This window comes from Phacochoerus africanus, chromosome 15, assembly GCF_016906955.1.
Source record: "Phacochoerus africanus isolate WHEZ1 chromosome 15, ROS_Pafr_v1, whole genome shotgun sequence".
In the NCBI taxonomy this organism is placed as follows: Eukaryota; Metazoa; Chordata; class Mammalia; order Artiodactyla; family Suidae; genus Phacochoerus; species Phacochoerus africanus.
This window is the reverse complement of record NC_062558.1, coordinates 27,300,592-27,314,148: the sequence shown is the minus strand read 5'-3', so window position 1 is coordinate 27,314,148 and position 13,557 is coordinate 27,300,592. Positions and strand designations below refer to the sequence as shown.

General features: G+C 46.6%; 1 long non-coding RNA gene across 1 annotated transcript; it reads left to right on the top strand.

The window, feature by feature from the left end:
* The first annotated feature begins 4,074 nt into the window (after positions 1-4,074).
* LOC125116781 (uncharacterized) lies at positions 4,075-13,296 on the top strand. The gene is made up of 3 exons (XR_007132422.1): positions 4,075-4,407; positions 6,270-6,355; positions 13,255-13,296. It is a non-coding gene; the product is annotated as an uncharacterized LOC125116781 (long non-coding RNA).
* The last annotated feature ends 261 nt before the right edge of the window (positions 13,297-13,557 follow it).

Sequence of the window (13,557 nt, the reverse complement as noted above, 5' to 3'; positions counted from 1 at the left end):
ATTGTGACTTGCTTTTTAGCCACCAATATTTTCTGAATGGCAGTGCTGCCATTTGCTTTTATAATACCACAAATAAAAGATAAGAATCTATTTACCAGTATTTTTCATGGCATTTCTTCCCCTGATTTGTACCAATAGTCACTTAAGCCAACATAGTTCTTTTACTTTATATCTTTTCCCAGAACTAAAGGACTGTTATTTTATATTCCAATCAGTTCCTGCTACTTTCCAGTATAGATTATGATGTATTTACAATGGGCCAAATAATATATTTCCTCTTCAAAACTCTTTAATATCACTCTCAGTGAATTGACCATAAAAATCACTCAGCTCCTCCTACAAATATTCCACATTAAATCAGAATGTTTTATGCTCTGATAGGCTTTCAATGCTGGGAAATAAAGGACTTGAGACTTTCTCTTTAAAGTACCCGGAGTAAGTGCCAGGGAACCAGGATCTGCGGGACACAGATGCCTCTTTGCCTGAAATATTTTAGTTAACTTTGCAAACACCTGAGTTTATGTAGGAACCTAGAAGTATAGAGTAAGGCTCTGCGAAGTTGAGGTCAAGATCTCAGAAGGACCACAGCCTGGTGCTAATGCTGCCTTGAAAGTGTAGAAGAGATGCCCCTTGGGGCAGACTCGGGGTGGGGTGGGGCAAGCTGGTGCTGTTGAGGCTTATGATGAGGCTGGTTCTGGGAGTGTGAAAAGAAGTGGAAACTAAAACCAATGCCTCCAAGAGGGTGAGGGGCCATTGCTGGGGGATCTCTTGGGGGAACAACAGAGGAGTCAGGAAGGAGCCTCCACTGACACCATCTCTCTAGCGCCCCCTGTTGGCGGATCCCACAGAGAGGCGCTGGCTGTGCAGAGAGGTGGTTTGCAGATTGACCCTGGCCCAGCATCACACAGTGTGGAGCCATGGGTCTGGGGCTGAGGCCTCACAGCTTAGTAACCTGCACAGATATTTCCCACCAAAGTGTCCTCATGTGGTAGAGATGAGTTTTATCTCTGCCATGTCTTAGAGCCCAGCAAATAAAACACTTCTGGATTCTTCTGAAGGCAATTGTGAAGGGGTGAAATAGAGCCAGTACTTAGTGAGCACGGTTCTTTGTACGAACTGCATCTGATCATCTCCGCACATGGCTCTGAAGTATATGTGTATCACCTCATTTCTGAGCTCAAGGAGGTGGCATGACCACCCCAGGGCCACACGGTGAAGTGGTCAACCCAGGACTGCCTCCTTCCAGATCTAAGGGGCTCTTCTCACTCCCTGCACTTGCCATTGCAGAACCCAGGATCGGGCCCTTCAAAGTGGGTTTTGTTCTCCTCTTGTCTGTGGTCCTAGGGCCTGTGGCCTGTGCACAGGTGTCTGAGGCGTTAAGGAGGCTGGGATCCAGAAAGGACACTGTATGCAAGGTCAGACCTGAGAGGTCAGCAGGGCGGCCTCTGTAGTGGTGGATGCTGTGCACTACCCGAGTGAGCCGCATCCTGACTGGGCCACTGTCCACATCAGAGGCAGCAGCCGCTTTGACTATTTCATCAATTCTGAGGCACACTCTTCCCTTTCACAGGGAGGCACCTTACAATGGATGCATCTTGTAATTATAAGGGGCAGGATCTGTTTTTCTTAGCCAAGCATAAAATGAAAAACAAGTTTTACAATTGCCAGCATGAATGAAATCCAGCCTCTGTTATGATAATTGACAAAGTGTTTTGAAGAAGGGACGCCTTTTCCCTAATTTTACAAAGATACTCTATGAACTAGTAGCAGCCCAGAGATGCTGCTATGAGTACATGTCTTATCTCATTGGCTTTGCCTACAGTGGGTGGCAGTAAGGATGGCGATGATGATGAGAGCTAATATTTTGGAGCACTTACTATATCCTGGGCACTTGGGTAAGCAAGGTACATACATGACCTTATACACTCCTCACAGTCATCTTATGAGAAATGCATTTTTAATATTTTCACTTTAATTATATGAGGATAATTAAGGCTAAGAGATCTAAATACCTATAGATGGAAAGAAGTTAATACACAATGAGAAACAAAGTTAACAGATGGAGGAAGAGAGCTACCAAAACAGAGAAGTGACAAATTTGATTTGATGCCTAGATGAAGCCATACCTGAAGCCATCCTCATTCTTAAATGTAATTTTTTAAACCACTGAACTCCCTTTTTGCTGAGAGTATTGGAAAGTGTCCTAATAATACAGCTAACAAAACTCTTTCATTTTTTTTTTTCATGATAGCTCAGGCTTTGTGTCCATTACAAGCGAAACAGAGGCAATCATTTTAAAAGTTATTATTTCCCCCCTTGCCCAGTGCCAATACAAAAAAATAATGTCAATTATCTTCTCTCCCTAGGGAATCAACATACAGAAGTCGGCAGCAGAGTCAGTGTTCTTCATTTTACCACCCCTCATTCTTCAAAATTCAATGGTGATTTTTTTAATGTTTTGCTGTTCTATACAGCTGAAATTGCATAGGCTTTGTCAGGGTCCGTCTTACTTTCTAGAACATCTGGGACCTGTAGAGCATTATGCTAAGTGAACTAAGACAGAGAAAGACAATGCCACGAGATTTCACTTCTATGTGTAAACACACAGGAGTTCTCACCATGGCTCAGCAGTAACAAACCCAACTAGTACCCATGAGAATGTGGGTTCAATGCCTGGCTTGCTCAGTGGGTTAAGGATCTGGCATTGCCATGAGCTGTGGTGTAGGTCGCAAATGAAGCTCGGATCCCACGTGGCTGTAGCGTCCAGCATCAGCAGCTCCAATTCTACCTCTAGCCTGGGAACTTCCATGTGCTGCCTGTGTGGCCTTAAAAAGCAATAAATAAATAAATAAACAAACACAAGAGACACGGAAAGCCAAGCTCACAGATTCAGAGAAGAGATTGATGATCACTAGAGATGAGGGGTGGGCCATGGGCAAAATAGGCGAAAGGGTCAAAAGGTATGAACTTCCAGTTATAAAATAATGAAGTCCTGGGGATTAATGTACAGCACGGTGACTATAGCTCTTCATATTGTATTGCAACTTTGAAGCTCGCCCTCCATTGGTCTATGAAGCACAACAGTGGTGAAACATGATTCAGTGACCCTGGCTTCCTTTTTAAGGCTGGACTGAGTCTCCCAGGAGAGAGGAAGGCAGCCTTGAAAAGGAGATGGACGTGGCTGTCCACGTGCTGGGAGAGGGGGTGCAGGGAAGGGATGGCAGCTGGAGTCTGAGTGTGGTCTGTGCACCAGAGTATTGTCAGGAGAGGGGTCCCTTGGGCTCCCACTCCCCACAAGATCCCACTGGAACAGAAAGAATCTGATTGGGCTTCTGGGGCAACCACAGGGGAGAACCAGGCAGGGCGCTGGGGGAAAGAGACAGAGAGGGGCAGTAGGAATTTGGGCCAATTCTGTCCAGTTCTCGGGGGCGGCGCGCGCGGGGGGGGGGGGGGGGGCAGGCAATTGAGGGAACAATTCTGCGGGAGAGGGGGCTCTTCCCTCCTTTATAGTTAACTGAAGCACACTGCATTAAAACTCCACGAGTAAATAAGGGTAACTAGTGAACAGTTAACCTTTCTTCTATTACCAGGTTATGGTGTGTTTTCCCACGTTATGTTTTGAGGCTTAACATGCGTGCACGCCCAATACAGGTAAATATCTATCTATATAAACATGGATTCCCTTGGTCACTACCGTCCATTCTCTAAGTGGAGGTCGAAGGCGGTTATGCATGGAAAGAACGGGATTTTTAATTCCTCAAGTCGTGAGCGCCCAAGACTACAGAACAATATGCAAGTGGGTAGCGCCCATCGCCTGCCCCGACGGAGGAGGGACTGCTCTCAGGTGGGGAAAGGAGGACCCTCTCCTTGTCCCCGGGCTGGCGGAATTCCAGAGGACCGCGCCGAGGGGGGTGAAGGCCGGAGCCTGCAAACTCCGCTTCCTGGAGGGAGGATCCGATGCGCGAGGACGAGCAGTTCGGGTCACCAGTGAGATCTGTCCCATCCCGTCCATCTTCCTCCCACCCCGCCGTTTCCCCAGAGCAGGAGGCGCCCTGCATCCCCGCCCGCGCTTGTCCCGCTGCTCCCGGCTCAGCTTCCGCTCAGCGTCCGTGAGGGAGGGTGTGGGTGCTGGGCCCCGCCCCAGGGCTCGGAGTTGACCTGGAGCCCCGGAACCGAGAAGGAAATGAAGGTGGGGCCAAGAGACGGAAGCAGGAGAAAACTTGTTGGTACCCGAGCGCGGGCAGCGGCTGGAACCCGAGATACGGCGTCCATGGCACCTCGGGGCAGGGGCGCAGGCTTCGGAGACACCGTGGACTTGGGACTTAGAAGCGAGGTCCCTTCTTCCTGCTGGATGAGCCTGGAGTGTGCTCCCTGGGGCAGAGCTGGGCGGCAGGCGCCCTGGGAAAGGTAAGGCAGGAGGACCCCTGGTTCAGGCTTCCGGAGGCGCCCAGGCGGAGGGATCCTGAATTTGGGAGGGTCCGTCCCTGGATTTGGCGTAGGCGAGGGTCCCACCAGAAGCACTTAGCAGCGGCGCCCCATCCTTGGGTCAGTGGCCGCCGTTGGGCTCTGTGTACCCTGACTCCCTTATCTAAGACCGCCTGCACAACGGCTGCTGATCCATGGGTGACACGGGAGCGAGTTCTGGGGTGCGTGTACTTTATTTGCCACGCACCCCAGAACTCTGGACTATGGGACTCAGAATGGGGAGCCCAGTGTTTTGCATTTTCCTTCCCCAAACCCTGGGACCCCATCCCTCACTTCCCCCAATTAAATCACACTGGGACTGAGAATCCAAGGATGAGCCAGTCTCTGAACCCGCCTTTTTCCAACTCTGTGGTCCTTAGGGTACAGCCCCGGCTCAGGGGGAGCCCGGGTTTGGCAGAGGTGTGGGTTCCTCGCCACAAGCAATTCCTTGGGTCTGAGGAAGTTGGGAAGGTGCTTGCAGGGCTTGTGGGGCTCAGTGGTGTCTGAGGGCAGTGGATTCGGGTGCATCTTCAGATCAGAAATGAGCATATTACCTTTGCTATTTTCTTTTTTTCTTTTTCTTTTATATTGTTATTTCCCCAAGACAATTTTTTTTTCTACTGTACAGCATGGTGTCCCAGTTACACATACATGTATACATTCTTTTTTCTCACATTATCATGCTCCATCATAAATGACTAGACATAGTTCCCAGTGCTACACAGCAGGATCTCATTGCTAATCCATTCCAAAGGCAATAGTTTGCATCTATTAACCCCAAGCTCCCAATCCACCCCACTCCCTCCTCCTTCCCCTCCCCCTTGGCAACCATTCTGGTTTCTCTTCAGATAGTATAAATCTTTTGCCTTTTCCTTTGCCATTTTAAATGATGCACTAGGGTGGAGGCGAGCAGACCCAGAACAGTAGGAGAGGGGAGGTGGCGACTTCCACACCTGGGAGCAGCACCCCCCTTCCCCTGCACATGCTCAGGTGAGTGTGGGACTGGCTAGAGGAGAGTCTTATCTCTACCCAGACTGAGGCCTCCTTGGCAGGCATGTGGGGTCTAACAGGTTCCTAGTCCTGAGCCTGGTGAGACCAGGTTAAACTCATTCATGGGAGAGGTTGGGGGGTCAGGGCACGGGGTCTTCTGCAGTCTGTGCTCTCAGGGCCCAGGGTTCTACCTCAGCCTAGACAGATACACATTACTGTATATAAAAGAGATAAACAACAAGGACCTACTGTAGAACACAGGGAACCACATCCATATTCTATATCTCTCTCTGTAGAATCACATTACTGTACACCTGAAACTAACACAATATTGCAAATCAACTGTACTCCAATAAAAATAAATAAAATTTTAAAATAGAAAATAAAAAATAAAAAAAAAATCCTATGGCAATAGGGAAGAAAGACAGACGTCAACACTGAACACAACCAGGGCAAGTGGATTTTTATAGCTAAAGAGGAGACTGAGGGGATCAGAGGGTGGGAAATTAGACATCCAGGGAAGGGGGCTTCTTGCTAAACTTTTCTGACTGGATTCTTGCAAAAGATAAGTCAGGGGCCTAGGTGTCAAAGTCAGGGCAAGAGGAATGTGATCAGAAAATGCTGTAGACTGAATGTTTGCGTCGCCCTGCACCCTTCTCCGCAAACTGTATGTTGAAATCCTAACACCCAACGTGATGGTGTTAGCAGGTGGGGGCCTCTGGGGTGATCAGGTCATGAGGGTGGAGCCCTTGTGAATGGAATTAGTGCTCTTAGGAAAGAGACCCCAGCAAAACCCCCTTACATCTTTCCTGCAGGTGAGGACCCGGTGAGGAGATGGAAGACTGTGAACCAGACTCTGAACCTGCCAGAGCCTTGATGCAGACGTCGCAGCCCCAGAACAGTGAGTGAGAGCCCGATCAGAAAACCCTTTGCTTGTTCCCCTAACCCCATAGTTTTGAGTTTTTGAGAACCAATATTCTTAAGAATCTGAAAAGGAATATATGTCCCTATCTTTCTGTCTGTCTGTCTGTCTGTCCATCCTCTATCAATCACTGAATCACTTTGCTGCACACCTGAAACCAACACAACATTGCACATCAACTAGATTTCAACAACAACAAAAATAGATAAAATTGAAAAAAAAAAAAAAGAACCAATGTAGTTCCAGCTAATTTGGAGACAACAGTTCTGTCGTGGTATAGGCAAATGTCCCAGCCATAAAGCTGAGAGAACAATTAGAAAAACATTAGGGGTGGATTAATATAAATGAGAATATTACAAGTTGTAGGCTTGATACGCCTCTGTTAAGCATTATTAGTCAGTGTATGGTGCCATAATCTATTTTACTTAAAAAAAAATAGAGAGAGAGACTCTAGATATGCCAGTGCAATTATAAGCATCTTTTTAGTGAATTTTAAAGCAGCCAATTTACTCAGATTGTACTTTGTAGCTCCCTGCACTTGCTAATCAGTCTGTCAAGTGTAATAGCCATTTGGGGCTGGAAGTATTTAATCCTGTGTGAATGGGCTTATCAGAATGTCTTAGAAAGACAATGTATGACTTCCTGGGAAAGAGATGGTTGCAATTAGGTGGTAATTATGCAATGTCTTGTTACTATGGTTTTAAAAATTTACCAGGCTAATCTTGATGGAACAATTCAGAAGTTACAGAACATGTACTCCATGGCGATGGGAGCCTCCTTGGAAGACAGTTGTTCAAGACTCATGCAGCTCTTAAATTATAGAGTTTAGTTCTGAAATCTCCAAGTCCTTCTATGCTGAGAAAGCATTTGCTTTGACACCTGACTCAATGGATGCTGGATTGTACAACTAAAATAATACCCAGAGTCCTAGAAAGAGTTGATGCTGCTCTTGGCTTTGTAGGACCCTGGTATGTATGATCTGCATCCTCCAGCTTTTGGAAGACTAGATTCCTTGTAGTTTTCATGAGCAAGGACGAGTGTATTCAGGATGGAATGGAATCATTTAGCTTCTTGTGTTATGACTTCTTTTTTCCCCTCTCCATGTATTAAGGGGATACCAGTTAAAACAGCCCTTTTGCATAGGAGTACAACTTCTAGAGCATCTGATTTCCAGAAAGATATGAAATCAAAGTTATGATGTTCTGAGTTTGGGAAATGTCCATCAGAATCACGCCGAGACTCAGAATCACACTGCAGATAAACAGGACATGCTTTTGAGTTAGATTTTTAATGGTATAGGGGAAAAATTAAAGTCAAGATCTTATGGGCTGTCTTAGGGCAATTTGCATCTAAAAGGGAATCTTCAGAATCTTGATCCCCACTTGTAGTCTGAATCTAGAAATTGAAGATTCGTCTGAACTGGAGAAATGTAGGGACCTGAAATATCATTCGGTCCCCAGGAAGAAAGAGCCATGATTTTGAGAGTATACACCAGGGATGGAAATTGGTTTCACCCTCTCTTGCTTGATTGGTAGTGATGCTATGTTGAGGATGATTCAATCAGTGGGAAAAGTTTGGGATTGCTTAGCAAGATCTGTGGTGGGAAGAGACAGTACGTGTTTTGTGTTAACCCTCCCTTCTTCTGGGTAGTGAGAAAGAGGAAAATCTAAGCCAGGTCATCCTCTAATGATTCTCGGCTCCTTTATTAAGACAGAGCTTCAGATCAGGTTCCTGTTCAGAGAGACCTCCTGGTAGAGCAGAAGCTGTAGGAATTTCTGCTTCAGAGCTAATTGTCAATGGTGGTTCTACCACTTAACTAACAGTGAAAATGTGAGTGGGTCACCTAATGTTCATGTGTGTTTTGCCAATACTAATACCTCTTTCATGGGGCTGCAGTTGCATTGAAAGTGAAAAAAAGTTCCTAGGGCCAGTGTTGCCATTCTAAGTTACTCCAAGGAGTACTACCATAAATACACACACACACACACACAAATTTACAGGGATAGTGAACACCTTCTATTCTTATATTTAAATAAGTGAGAGGGATTTCAAAGGCAAGCCTTACTTAGATACAACACCAAAAGCACAAATGACAAAAGACAAAATAGATGTTGGGTGGCATGGAAGATTTCCTTTGAAGAAAGGGTTTTGCTGCTTAAAAATGGTTGAAAGCCACAGGTGCCCTTTACCCTTGCAAATGAGGGACCCTGAGTTACCCTTGACCTCTTTGGGCACAAGAGCAGATTGAAGAATGAGATAGTCGTCAAGCCTCTTGAATTTCAGCCCAGTGCTCTTGGCGCATCCCGCCCATGTGCGTGTCCTTGGTCTGTCCTTTGGCCAACCTTTCTATTTTATCCATCGCTTAAGTTAACAACCCAGTGAAAAGTCCTCATCCAGGGAAGTCAGAGGTGCAGAGGCCCAATTTCCAGGGAGATCCAGTGTGGGGGAAACTCTGTTCTCCCAACCTGGTTGATTTGGAACCACCCAGATGTCCATAGGGAAGACAGATCATCTTTAGCAGTGATGCTAGAGAGCATGGCAGGATGTTGACATCTGTCTCTCTCCCTCTCCTTCCCTCTCCCCCTCTCCCTCTCTGTCTCCCCTTCCTTTCCCTCATCCCTCCCCCTCTTCCTTCTTCGTCCTGGAAAACCCTCAGGTTGCGCGCTATGCTGAGAAATGGCTGGAAGGTTGGTGGGAGAGGAGCAGTGGAGGCACACGGTCCCTCTCCACCCTTCTTCCTTCTTGCCAGGATGACTGAGCAGCCAGGACCACCCCAGTGGGACTGCCTTGACGTGGGGGATGGGGGGAGGCACTGGAAAGCAAGTCTTTTTGGCAGCAAGCTCTATCCCTTAGTTTCAGAGGAAAGAGAGAGACCAAGGTGGTTTGTCACTTCACTCCATGCTTTAGCTTTCCCAGATCTCTCTCTCTCTCTCTCTCACACACACACACACATTCCTACTCCAAAAAAAAAGATCTGATGGCCCTAATAATACACAGGTTTCATCCACAGGGAGTAGTGATTGCTAAATTGTGAGCATCTCTGAAGCACTTCTCTAAATTTAAAAGATATATCAAAAATAGACCAGGAACAGACAAAATGAATATTTATGAACCCAGTGATGTAAAGATGGACTTTTAGCAAGCATGCTGGCTGCTAAAATTGGACAAGTGTCTTTTCTCTGGCTCCTAGGAAATAACTTTTAAAAAATACATAACCGGAGTTCCTGCCATGGTGTGGTGGATTAAGAATCTGACTGCAGCTTCTCGGGTTGCTGCCAAGGTGAGGGTTTGATCCCTGGCCTAGTGAAGTGAGTTAAAGGATCTGGCTTTGCCGAAGCTGTGGCGTGGGTTGCAGCTGTGGCTCAGATTCAGTCCCAGGCCTGGGAACTTCCATTTGCTGTGAGTGTGGCCATTAAAAGAAAAAATAATAAATAATTCCACTGTGACTTGGTCATTCTGTGTTTGTTTGTTTGTTTGTTTGTTTTTTGCACCTTTTCTAGGGCCACACCCGCAGCATATGGAGGTTCCCAGGCTAGGGGTCTAATCAGAGCTGTAGCCACCGGCCTACGCCACAGACACAGCAACATGGGATCCAAGCTGCATCTGTGACCTACACCACAGCTCATGACAATGCCAGATCCTTAACCCACTCAGGGAGGCCAGGGATTGAACCCGCAACGTCATGGTTCCTAGTCGGATTCGTTAACCACTGAGCCACAATGGGAACTCCAATTCTGTGTTATGTTTTGGCAGAGTCCCTGTAACTGGTTCAGCTTAAAGTCAGATAGGAAAAGGAGGTACCCCCAGTGTAGACTTAACAGATCGGTGTGGATGTGGGCTGGGCAGAGGTCTCACATAGACAGTGCTGCATTTGCGTTGCTGGCGGGAGAGTGGCTGGCGGGAGAGTGGGCTCTGTGGGAGCCTCGTGGGAGGTAGAGGGCGCAGGAAGCCTGCCCCTGGATTCCTCCTGACACACCTGTGTCATTCCCATTCTGATCTGCCTGGGTACTCCTTCTCGGTCACTGTTCTAAATCCCAGTTGTGAGAACAAGTTTATGCTGAGTCCCTAGACCTCCTGATCATTTTTCAAACATGGGGTGGGGGGATAGGGGTGCTCAGGACCCCTGACACAGTTACACAGAACACCTGACTCCTTCCATGGGCTCATGATGGTGGGCAGGAGTTGACAGCAGCAGTGTTACCAAAAAGGGGTCTGGCTGCTCGCCATTCTAAAGCCAATAAAGAGGCAAGGTTGGAGTTCCCGTTGTGGCTCAGCAGGACCCGATGTGGTCTCTGAGGATGCAGTTTCAATCCCTGGCCTCACTCAGTGGGTTAAGGATCCAGCATTGCCACGAGCTTCGGCGTAGGTCACAGATGTGGCTTGGATCTAGTGTTTCTGTGGCTATGGTGTAGACTGGCAACTGCAGCTCTGATTCAACCCCTAGCCCAGGAACTTCCATATGCCACGGGCTGTAGCCATTAAAAACAAAGAGAGAGAGAAGGCGTCAAGGTTCATGGAAAGGAAAGTTTGCTTTATTTTGGAGACTGGCAACCAGCAGGGAGGGCATATTTCTGTCCAGAGGCTGACTGTTCCCCCCCCCCCACCCCTGCCCCACTGACAGTCAGTGGGCAAGAGTTTTTATAGGTGGAGGGAGAGGGTTACACACAAAACAGCACCGTCAGCTCTGACAGTCATCTTGAAGTTGGTCATGCAGTGGTCTGACTAGAGTCACTTTGGTTGTCTTAGGTACAGTTCATCTTCAGTTGCAGGCATGGTTTGTTCCCTTTTCTCTGAGACCAGTTCTTGGAATTGTGGCAGCATAGGTCCTGACTACTGTCTGGCCATCATGTAGCCAAGTTCTTCCACCTGGTGGGGGTTTCAGTATCTACAAGACAGCTCATAGGACATGGCTCAGAACATGATCTGTATAGCCTTTGAGGAGGAACCAAAGGTCCTTCACTTTGCTGATTGCCTAAACTATCATTATTTGGCCTTGTTTGGCTTGTGTCTACACTTTCTCACTTTTTTTCCTTTATATGGCTGCATCTGTGGGCCAGGAATCGAAGCAGAGCTGCAGCTGTGACCTACACTGCTGGATCCTTTAACCCAACACTGGATCCTTTAACCCACTCTGCCGGGCTGGGGATCCAACCTGCATCCTCACAGAGAAAGTGTCGGGTTCTTAATCCACTGAGCCACATCAGAAACTCCCTTTTCTCCCTTTTCTGATGAAACTTATTCTTTGACTAAAGTTTTTCTATAGGCAAAAGACAGGTGGAGGACATGGTCGGGGGAGGGACCATAGGGTCCTTTTCCATTTCAGCAGTGGCCTGGCCTGGGCCCCACAGCATAGCAGGCAGGTGAACTGTCTGATGATTGAACCAACTCTCATGCATTTCTCATCAGATAATATTTGTGGACCTACATCCTTGCTTTTAAAAGTACTCTTTTTTTTTTCTTCTTTTATGATGCAAAGGGACAGGAGATATTTTACAGTTCAGTATTTCCCTAGTAGGTGGTGCAAGTTGCTTAAACAAGAAAAATACACTCCAGGAGCATTTCGTTTACCACCTACAGCCTGAGAGCTCTTTAGAAACCAATCAGTTCTTCCATTTAAATCCCTTTTCATTCATCGATATTACTGAACTGGCTCCTATAGAGCACCTGTTGGTTATAACCTTCGTCTGTGTGTACATGAAAATCAAGGGCTACAATTACTGAAGATGGTTTCATTGAAAGGTATCTGGCACACAAGGCAGACACAGCAGTTTCATAAGTCACAAACCCAGCCTCTTGGCCATCAGCTTGGCTCTGAGAATCTCCTGACCTCTCAGAGGTGGGAAAAGTCTGAAATGCAAATGCAATTAAAGAATCTTGGGGAGTTCTCATTGTGGTGCAGAGGAAGGGAATCCGACTAGTATCCATGAGGATGCGGGTTCGATCCCTGGCCTCGCTCAGTGGGTCAGGGATCTGGTGTTTCAGTGAGCTGTGGCGTAGGTCGCAGACACAGCAGGGATCCTCCACTGCTGTGGCTGTGATGTAGGGCTGCAGTTGTAGCTCTGATTAGACCCCTAGCCTGGGAACTCCCATGTGCTGTGGGTGCAGGCCCAAAGAGCAAAAAAAAAAAAAAAAAAAAAAAAGAGAGAGAGAGAGAGAGAGAGATGCTTGTGGGGAGGGTCCCAGGAGATCATCTTGTGTTTGTCCCATTGGCCTGGACATGGACCATCTGCTCAGAGGAAGAAGAATTTCAAGAAGTAGAGTTGATTTTGAATATTATGTTAGTTTCAGGTCTACAGCATCATGATTGTTATTGTTTTCTGATTATATTCCTTTGTAGGTTATTACAAGATATTGTTTATAGTTCCCTGGGCCATAGAGTAAATCCTGGTTGTCGATCTCTTTTATAGACAGTACTGTGCACCTGTTAATTCCCAGCTCCTAATTTATCCCTCCCATGACTTCCTCTTTGGTAACCATAAGTTCGTTTTCTATGTCTGTGAGTCTGTTTCTGTTTTGTAAATAGAGTCGTTTGTTTTATTTTTTAGATTCCACATATACATGATAGCTTATGATATTTGTGTTTCTCTGTCTGACTTACTTCACTTAGTATGATCAGCTCTAGGGCCATCCATGTTGCTGCAAATGGCATGATTTCATTCTTTTCATGGCTAATATTCCATTGTATATATGGGCACTTGGGTTGTTCCCATATCTTGGTACAATGATTGTTTTTGATGAAATTTTTTTTTTACAATTGTAAATAGCTCTGCCTTATTTTTTTTCACCTGCTGTGTAGCTTTTTATAGTATAGGTATATCCATGTATATTCAGATTTCCTCTATTGACAATCATTTAGGTTGTTTTTGTTTTCTTTGCAGCTACCAGCCTGTGCCACAGCCACAGCAATGCGAGATCCGAGCCACATCTTCTATCTACACCGCATCTCATGGCAACGCTAGATCTTTAACCCACTGAGCAAGGCCAGGGATCGAACCCGCATCCTCGTGGATACTAGTCAGATTCATTACTGCTGAGCCACAACAGGAACTTGGGTTGTTTCTATTTGCAGTCATTTTGCTGCTACGACGCAGTCTTGTTAAGCCCTATCTGCTAGGGATAGAACTTGGAGGTGGTCCTGGAAGGATTGAAAGGTCTACTCTGGGTTCAATAGGAAACAACTC